The sequence below is a fragment of the Cebidichthys violaceus genome, unplaced genomic scaffold (genome assembly GCF_023349555.1).
Source record: "Cebidichthys violaceus isolate CVI_PGR_0920_01 unplaced genomic scaffold, fCebVio1.0.p SCAF_16, whole genome shotgun sequence".
NCBI lineage: Eukaryota > Metazoa > Chordata > Actinopteri > Perciformes > Stichaeidae > Cebidichthys > Cebidichthys violaceus.
In genome coordinates, this window is record NW_027176329.1 from 14883032 (window position 1) to 14891879 (window position 8848).

The 8848-nt window shown below is 46.8% G+C and overlaps 1 protein-coding gene across 1 annotated transcript in view; it reads right to left on the bottom strand.

The window, feature by feature from the left end:
- grin2da (glutamate receptor, ionotropic, N-methyl D-aspartate 2D, a) overlaps positions 1–8848 on the bottom strand; it is a 121699-nt gene that overhangs the window by 67941 nt on the left and 44910 nt on the right. The window lies entirely within an intron of this gene.

The following is an 8848-nucleotide window of genomic DNA, read 5'->3' on the forward strand; positions in this document are numbered from 1 at the left end:
TATCCAGTCAAGCTCACCATTGCTGTTGTGTATCGCCCACCAGGGCCTCTTGCTGAGTTCCTGGAGGAGCTCGACACATTAGTCTCGCACTTCCATGACGATGGCTCGGCGCTCATCCTGCTCGGTGACTTCAACATCCAGACCGATAAGCTTGAACCTCTTCTTTCATTCCTCTCCTCCTTTGACCTTTACCACTCAACCAGCTGGATCTTATCTTCACTAGGCACTGTTCTACTGCTAACCTCTCTGTCACTCCCCTCCAGCTCTCCGACCACTATTTCATGTCCTACTCCCTCTCCCTATCCTCTGCTCCATCACTTCCTCCACCTACCCACATGGTTTCTACCCGGAGTCATCTCCGCTCCCTCTCCCCTGCTGATCTTTCCTCTTTTGTCACCTCTGCTCTCCCTGACCCTGAATCCTTCTCTCTCCTATCCCCTGATACTGCTACTGATCTTCTCCTCTCCACCCTAACTTCTACTTTGGACAAACTCTGTCCCTTCACCTCCAGGCCTGCACGCCCAACTCCAACTGCCCCGTGGCTGTCGGACTCAGTGCGTACTGATAGACGGAGCCTAAGAGAGGCTGAGCATAAATGGAGAAAAGGCAAACTCCCGGAGGACCTTCTTAACTTCCAAGCTCTTCTTTCCACTTTTTCCTCCTCTCTATCTACTGCTAAAGCTGCGTTCTTCCGCTCTAAAATCCTAACCTCTGCTTCCAATCCTAAAAAACTCTTTGAAACTTTCTCTTCACTCCTCCAACTCCCACCCCCTCCTCCTACTTCCTCCCTTCTCCCTGATGATTTCGCCAACTTCTTTGACAAGAAGGTAAACAATATCAGATCCTCCTTCTCTCAGCCCCTCTCTCCCTGTCCAATCCTGCCCCCACAGCTCTCCCTCCCATCTCCACGCCCCATCTTACCCTTTCTGGCTCCTCTCTCCCCTAACGAGGTCCTCAACCTTGTCACGTCTAACCGCCCCACCACGTGCTCCCTTGACCCGATCCCTTCCCCTCTTCTTCAGTCTATTGCGACTGAACTCCTTCCTTTCCTCACCCACCTCATCAACACATCTCTTGTTTCAGGATGCTTTCCCACGGCCTTCAAGACCGCCAGAGTCACCTCCCTTCTGAAGAAACCATCACTTGACCCCTCTGATGTCAAGAACTTCAGACTGGTTTCTCTTCTACCCTTTCTATCCAAAACACTTGAACGTGCTGTCTTTAACCAACTGTCTTCCTATCTCCACCAAAACAGCCTTTTGGACCCACACCAGTCCGGGTTCAAAGTGGGTCACTCGACAGAGACGGCCCTCCTTGCGGTGACAGAGTCGCTTCACGCCGCGAGAGCTAACTCTCTCTCCTCTGTCCTGATTCTCCTGGACTTGTCTGCGGCGTTTGACACTGTGAACCATCAAATCCTCCTCTCATCCCTCGAGGGGATGGGCGTCTCAGGCTCTGCACTCTCCCTGTTTGCATCCTACCTGACGGGTCGATTCTACCAGGTGACCTGGAGGGGGGCCGTGTCGGAACCACGCATGCTGACTACGGGGGTTCCGCAAGGGTCAGTCCTGGGCCCCCTTCTCTTCTCGCTCTACACAACATCTCTGGGTTCTGTTATTCGCTCGCATGACTTCTCCTACCATTGTTATGCCGATGACACCCAGCTGGTCTTATTATTTCCCCCCGGTGACACCCAAGTGGAGACGCGCATCGCTGCGTGTTTGGCTGACATTTCGAAGTGGATGACGACACACCACCTCAAGCTCAACCTAGACAAAACTGAGCTACTGTTCCTCCCGGGGAAGGGTTGCCCGCACCGGGACCTGTCCATCACCATTGATGATACCGTGGTGACGCCAACTCGGACTGCGAGGAACCTGGGTGTGACCCTGGATGACCAACTGTCATTCTCGGCAAACATTTCATCCGTTACACGCTCCTGCAGATTCCTGCTCTACAACATCAGGAGGATTCGTCCCTTCCTGACTGACGAGACGGCGCAGGTTCTCATCCAGGCTCTTGTCATCTCCCGCCTGGACTACTGCAACTCTCTACTCGCCGGAGCCCCGGCGTCGGCCATCAGACCTCTGGAGCTTGTCCAGAAAGCTGCAGCTCGCCTGGTGTTCAATCGCCCCAAGTTCTCCCACACAACTTCCTTTCTCCGTTCTCTACACTGGCTCCCTGTAAGAGCTCGCATCCAGTTTAAGACTCTGGTTCTAGCCTACAGGGCAGTGAAAGGAACAGCTCCTTCCTATCTCCAGGCCACGGTCAAGCCTTACACCCCCGCCCGACCACTTCGCTCTGCTGCCTCGGGGCGATCGGTTGCCCCGTCGCTCAGAGGTCCTGGCGGCCGATCGACCCGGTCACGGCTGTTTTCTGTCCTGGCCCCACAGTGGTGGAATGAACTTCCCACTGACGTCAGGACAGCGGAGTCGCTGCCCATCTTTCATCAGGCTGAAAACCCACCTCTTCAGGAAGTGCTACCCTGAGCCTTCCACTTAGCGCTTATTGTTTTCATACTAGCTTGTTGCACTTATTGTATTCGTATTACTTATAGCACTAACTGTTTTTCTTGTTTCTGCACTGTACTTTGGCTCTGAGTTATGCTCTGCTTCATGCTCTTAGATGCTTGTTTGGAAAAGGAAATGTACTTATGACTTCTGGTGACTAGTAGTTCTTTTGATTACCAATGTTGAATGCACTTATTGTAAGTCGCTTTGGATAAAAGCGTCTGCTAAATGACTGTAATGACTGTAATGTAATATTCTTAAGGTGTGTATTTGTAATCTACCTAAGCTGCATTTTAGACTCTTATATTTTGATAGATACATTTCTTTGATCACTGTACAACCTACAACCTACAACCATTTTTTTCTTGATCAAACCATTCCTTTTTTTTTTAAAGAGCTGAAGAGTGAGGCAGTTATAGGTTCCTCCCACAACCTGTGGATTTTGTGGCAGCAGGAGGAGTAGAGGAGCAGAGTGTACAGGTCAGGTCCAGGTGGAGGAAAAAAAAAAAGGCAACGACATCTGGTTGTCATCTTGAGGAGCTTATTGTACGTTCAACTATAAACATAACTTGTCTTGTTACTTCACGGTTGAATGCACTTGTTCTAAGTCACTTCAGAGAAAAGAGTCTGACTAAATAAAGAGTGCAGCGTAATCCAAACTCATGAAATATGACCATGGTACATATTTCATTATTAACTTAAAGTCCAGTGAAGACTTTTCATTTTTAGCAGTTGGTAGGAGACTGTTTAGGAGAAGCGGATGATGTTGAACTACTCTTGACAGAATGCAGTTCAGGCTAATGAAAGGTTCCCCAGATGTGATGTTGAAGAGTAGAGCTGAGCCTGACAATCTGACCCCCCCCCCTCTGCACGGTCACTCCATGATCTTTCCTCTGGCACAAAAGACAATGTTTCAGCACAAAACCATAATAGCTTAAATATGCGCCTTAGTATGTAAAAACATAGAGAAAAGACATCATGCAATTTGTGCCCTTGTGAAGTTTTCTTGGGTAAAAAAAAAGAGAAGAGAAATCAAATAAGAAAAGAGAAAAGACAATCAAGTAAAGTAATCAAAGCGGCAGAGGTATAGCCGAGAACTCTACTGCGGGGATTATGTGCTAAAGAGAAACACATTTCTGTTGATGTGAAAAGAAATCACATTGTTGAGGTGTAGAGACCGGGAGGGGGGAGGGGGGGAGAAACAAAGAGCCGAAAGGGGGGGGGCGATTCAGGGAGGGAGAGACGACGTGAAGCGCAGAATTTCACTAAAACGTTTCCCCGTATTCAGCTGCTTTCTTGTTTCACACAGCAGCGGGAGGTTTGCAGAGAAGAGAGAGAGAGAGTACGGGGGGGGGACAGACAGACATCGGAGGACAAATACTTGAGAATACTTTTAATACCAGAAAGACAAAAAGCAAAAGAGCGCTGGTGTGAAGTAGAGATAATGCGAGAGGGAAAGAAGGAGCTTTTACCTTTGATGCTTTTAGAATAAAATATCTGCTTCAAAAGCATCTGGAGAAAAAAAAAAAGAAGCACATCAAAGCTTCTTAATGAATCCCACACCCTCACAAACACACGGGCGACCTCGCTGAAGGAAAACCTCAACAGCATCTCAAATTACACTTAATCAACTGCAATCGGACTTCAAAAACAGCCGAATACATGCACAGCCGAAATCTGTTTAAAAAACAGAAATATACTGTAAAAACGACTGCGAGTAAGCAGCCACAAGCACACTCTACATATTCTAACACATTTTCTCTCCTGAAAATCATTTGAGACGTTAAAAAAAAAAAAAAAAAAATTCCCAACCAGAAAGAAAAGTATCAATGCATCAAAAGGAAATATCACAAAAAAAAATATGTTTTATTGGCAACAAACCAAACCACCACAGCGAGTCCCAACCCCCAAAAAGACATGCTAGTGTGTTGCATTATTAGTTAGCTGTCTATTCCGGTTCAATTCATCGCAATCTGAGGCGGCAACCAGCAATTGTTTCCATTATCGACGAGCAAATAGTGTCAACTCAAAGGTCCACTTACTACTTCTTTCACAGTCTACATATTCGGAATGGATGCCTGCTGTCGTAACCTTGTTCTGCATCATGATAGCCTGCTGGAATATCTCGTTGTCCTCTGCGAGTCTTTAGTGAGCGATTCAAACGGGAATAAGGACGAAAAGGACAAACGCCCTCAGAGTCCGCTTTAGGAATGTTTTCAGAAGCTGTTAGATGATCCGACAAGTTCTGAGGCGCTTGTGAATGAAATTACTGTGACCGGACTTCACAGTCAGACAGCGACGTAGAAACAACCTAATCTATTTACCATTATGAGCTGGGCCCATAATCCTTAGTGGTCCACGATGGGATTTCTTGGGTCAAAGAGCAACACATCCCTCCAGTCATATGTTGACATTGGGTTATGTATGAAACGCAGCAGGAGTAGAAATAATGGAAATAAAGCGGCATTAGAAAGCAGCTTACAGATGCTAGAAATCAGGATGTCATATGCATATCCCAGCTATAATATGCTGCTTCCTAATAATGAGAGTATGAGCTTATCCCTGCTATTGTTGAGTAAATGGGATTCAGCTCCTATAGGTGCAGCTGACTGAAGAGTCACAATCTTTACTGCATAGTTGATTCACTTTGGCTTCGTTTCCCAAAGGGCAAGAAACGGTCGGCTCACTAATTGGTTTGTGAAAAAAAAAACCTCAAGTTTCCTTACGGTAATGCTAATGTGGTGAAAGACCGATAATTCACCGCATTGTTGATGTGCGTTGGATTCAGGAAAGAGAAGTGCATGAAGCTGGACTTTGAATAGCTACTGCTGTTTGTCATTACGCACAACATCATCCAGCAGAGATTCAGAGGCTGAATGGAGGCTGGAAATTGCAGTTTGGGAAACGCATACAAGCAGAGCACAAACAGGGAGGTTTTGTTAATATAGTATTCTGTCCGTGGTGCTTTTCAGCGGCCTCCTTCGACCCCAACATCCATCGCGCGGTTTGGTCGGTGCGACGGTAAAACACCGCAGCAGTCGTTATATCGGAGTGACGCGGGGGAATATCGGTGCATGTTATCATGTTGGGCTGCAGCGGCTGGAATACAAATCCAGCCGCGACACATTTGACACCACACACGGTGTGCAATCTCTGAGGGTAAAAAAAAAAAGAAGCTACTTCCATCTATGCCTCTGATTTCATGTCGGCCTATTCCGTGACTGGAAAGTGTTTGGCCTCCCTGGCAGAAGTTTTGTAACAGGGGACCTCTAAACCTGCCACTGTGCCCACGAGCACCTAATGTTAACCGACGTCTGGCTGGTCCCTGAGGAACTTCTCCTTCACCTAGTTTCACCTCTATATATAAAAAGAAGAGTCTCCATCCCTTCTGCCGGGCAGTGCCCCTCTGCAGCTGAGTACAATCCTCCTTCTTTCCCCCCCCCCCCCCCCCCCCCCCCCCCCGCTCATCACCTCCATCCTTTATCCTTCCTCGCTCTGCCTCTGCTTCATTCCTTTCCGCCCCAGCGATCTTTAAATTCTCTTGATTTTCTCAGGCGGAGGGGTACAGTACAGTGCAAAGCACCAGCCAAACCAGAGGTGACAGCAGCGAGGAGGTGGGGAGGAGGCGCAGAGAGCAAGAAGGAAGGTGGAGAGAGAGAGAGAGAGAGAGAGAGAGAGAGAGAGAGAGAGAGAGAGAGAGAGAGAGAGAGACTAAAAGATGGACGCAGACAGGGAGAGAAGCAGAGGCATGGCGCCGAAACATGAGCAGGGAAGCTTCCAACGGGTTCTCTAGAGGCGCAATCCAACAGCTGCCTCTCTCACGCACATGATGGCACCCTTCCCCACTTCCTGCTCGGACCCCTCCCCCCCACGCTCTTCTTCAAACGCAACCTTAAGTTTTGATCGAAGCTTGCACGCCTCCTCGTTCCATATGCGTCAAACACTGCAGCTGGGTCAGCGCTCCTCGGCGTCTGACGCCGACGCACGGAGGCTTCGTTTGGGTTTGCAACTAACTTCAGCGTCAACGCGCCCACGTCCTCATTACAGGCCCAGAGCGACTGACGTAGTGCGGAGTGTGAGATGGTCCACACAAGCCCGGAGGGTGTCGTTGGTCAAGTGAACGTCAAAACCCAGTTCTTTCCCTGAATCTAACAGAGCAGGTTTGTCTAAACCTAAACTTCCTGTGAAGAGGAAAAGAAGAAAAAAAACACACTATGAATTGGAAACGGGGGGGGGGGGGGGGGGGGGGAACGGGTCATTGTTTGAAGCTTAGGAGAACTCACCAAGTGTCACTATTTGACGCATTAACATGAGAATGTGTGACGGACAGAAATATCCAGAGTAGTCCCTCTGGATAGCTGAAAGCGCCATGAAACCATTCACCAGATTAATGTTAAAACGCAGAGTTTATTCACCAAGAAAATTACGCTTCTTACGCTTACGACTTAAATTAATGTTTTGAGTCCCTTTATGTCCCGGAAAAAAAGTCCTTTTTTTTTAAAGTTTCTTGATAGAGCGATATAAAAAGGAACGTTTTGTTTAGATGGCGTTTAATGGCACTTTCGGCTTTCCATAAGTCCCTGCAACAATGTGCGTCTCACATTTTGCCATTATGACGCACACAAAGACTCACAAAGTGAGACATATATCAGGTGTCCTGTCACTGCTGGTAATTAATAATCCCTATTCATTATTTTAATAGACTTTGGGGGAAATTAACAAGATGACTCTTTGGTCGTGTCCCGCTGTCATCTAAGGTTGTGTTGTTCTTGTTTTCCAGTTATCATGTCCTGTTTTATTTTGGTACTCACCTTCGTCTCTTCTCTCAGATACTGTACTTCCTGCCCTTTTGATTGTTGTCACCTGTCCCTCGTTATTCGTTTTGGTGAGTGTTCCAGCCCTTTTGTTCCCAGTGTTTTCTTGGATACCTTTTGTTTTTATCTGGGCAGACTTCCAGTGTACTGAGTCCCTGCTGCCCAGTACAGACTTCTCATTGTACCTGCTCTGTGTTTTTTGAGTCTTTTATTTTTAGTCCTTTTGTCTGTTTGTACCCACCGTGATCACTTTGCGAAGGAAGCAACTCATTACACAGTCAGATTGGCAAACTCCTCCTGTCACCATGATATTAATATTACACTTAAAAAACGATGACGATTTACCAGCTTTTCCAAATAGCTAATTACTACCAGATGCTATAAACATATTCATGGACAAGTCAAGGACTCACTAAATATATATATATATATATATATATATATACAGGATATATAGGGTACACATATGTACAAAAAATAGATGAACAACCTTTTACCGATTGAAAGACTTCCATAAGCTGAATAAAAGGTCAAATGCCTACTTTTCACTTGCACCAGTCATTAAAAACTGACATTAATTTCAGTGGAAATGTCACATTATGACTTTAATTTCCCCCTGAAAACTGGGAATGAAGGGAGAGTGAAGGAGGAGTATGGGAGAGAGAGAGAGAGAGAGAGAGAGAGAGAGAGAGAGAGAGAGAGAGGGCAGCAGAAGGTTTCCTCAGTGGGAGACGCTGCTCTCCGTCTGTATTATACCTGCACAACAGCAGAGCTGAGACAGAGCCTGATTTAATCAATGAATTCATTACTGGGACACGTGACAGCCGCGCATCAAACAGAAGGTGGGAGGGAGAAGAGCTCCCTGTGGAATCAGCGGTTTCATTACTTTACAGACTGAGAAAGAAGAAGCGAGGAGAAGAAAAGAATAGATATCAAGTGAATTGCAGGTGAAGATGAAACGATAGAGGAAGAGAAAAGGCACTAGAGGATTTAAACGAGAGAGAGAGAGAGAGAGAGAGAGAGAGAGAGAGAGAGAGAGAGAGAGAGAGAGAGAGAGAGAGAAATGGACGCCTGACCGGGGGTTTGAAAGGGGATATAATGGAGGGTAAAACTCAGCTCACCCCCAGTTAATCCACCTTTTCATTCACAGGAATAAGGTTTTACCCAGACCCCCATCTGCTCAGGCTCACAGAAGTCTGGCAAAAGTCTTGTCACAAAAACCTGAGTTAACGAGGTGTGTGGAGACCTAGAGGTGGTTTGTTTGAGTCACTCAGTCTCCTAAAAATTACAACAAAACTGGGAACTAGGAGCTCCATTTTTAAGGAAGCATACTTTGTCCTGGGTCTTGTTTGCCTTTGCGGTATCGCAAATAAGTTTCGCGGAGTTTGTGGACGTCGACATTAAGATGAGGTTGGGATTTCTTTACTAAACCTGATCAAGTTAGTTTTTATGCAGCGAGGTGGAACGCATAAGACTGGAAGTTGGCGGACGGGTAAGCGTGTCCAACTTTCACAAGGAAGACAG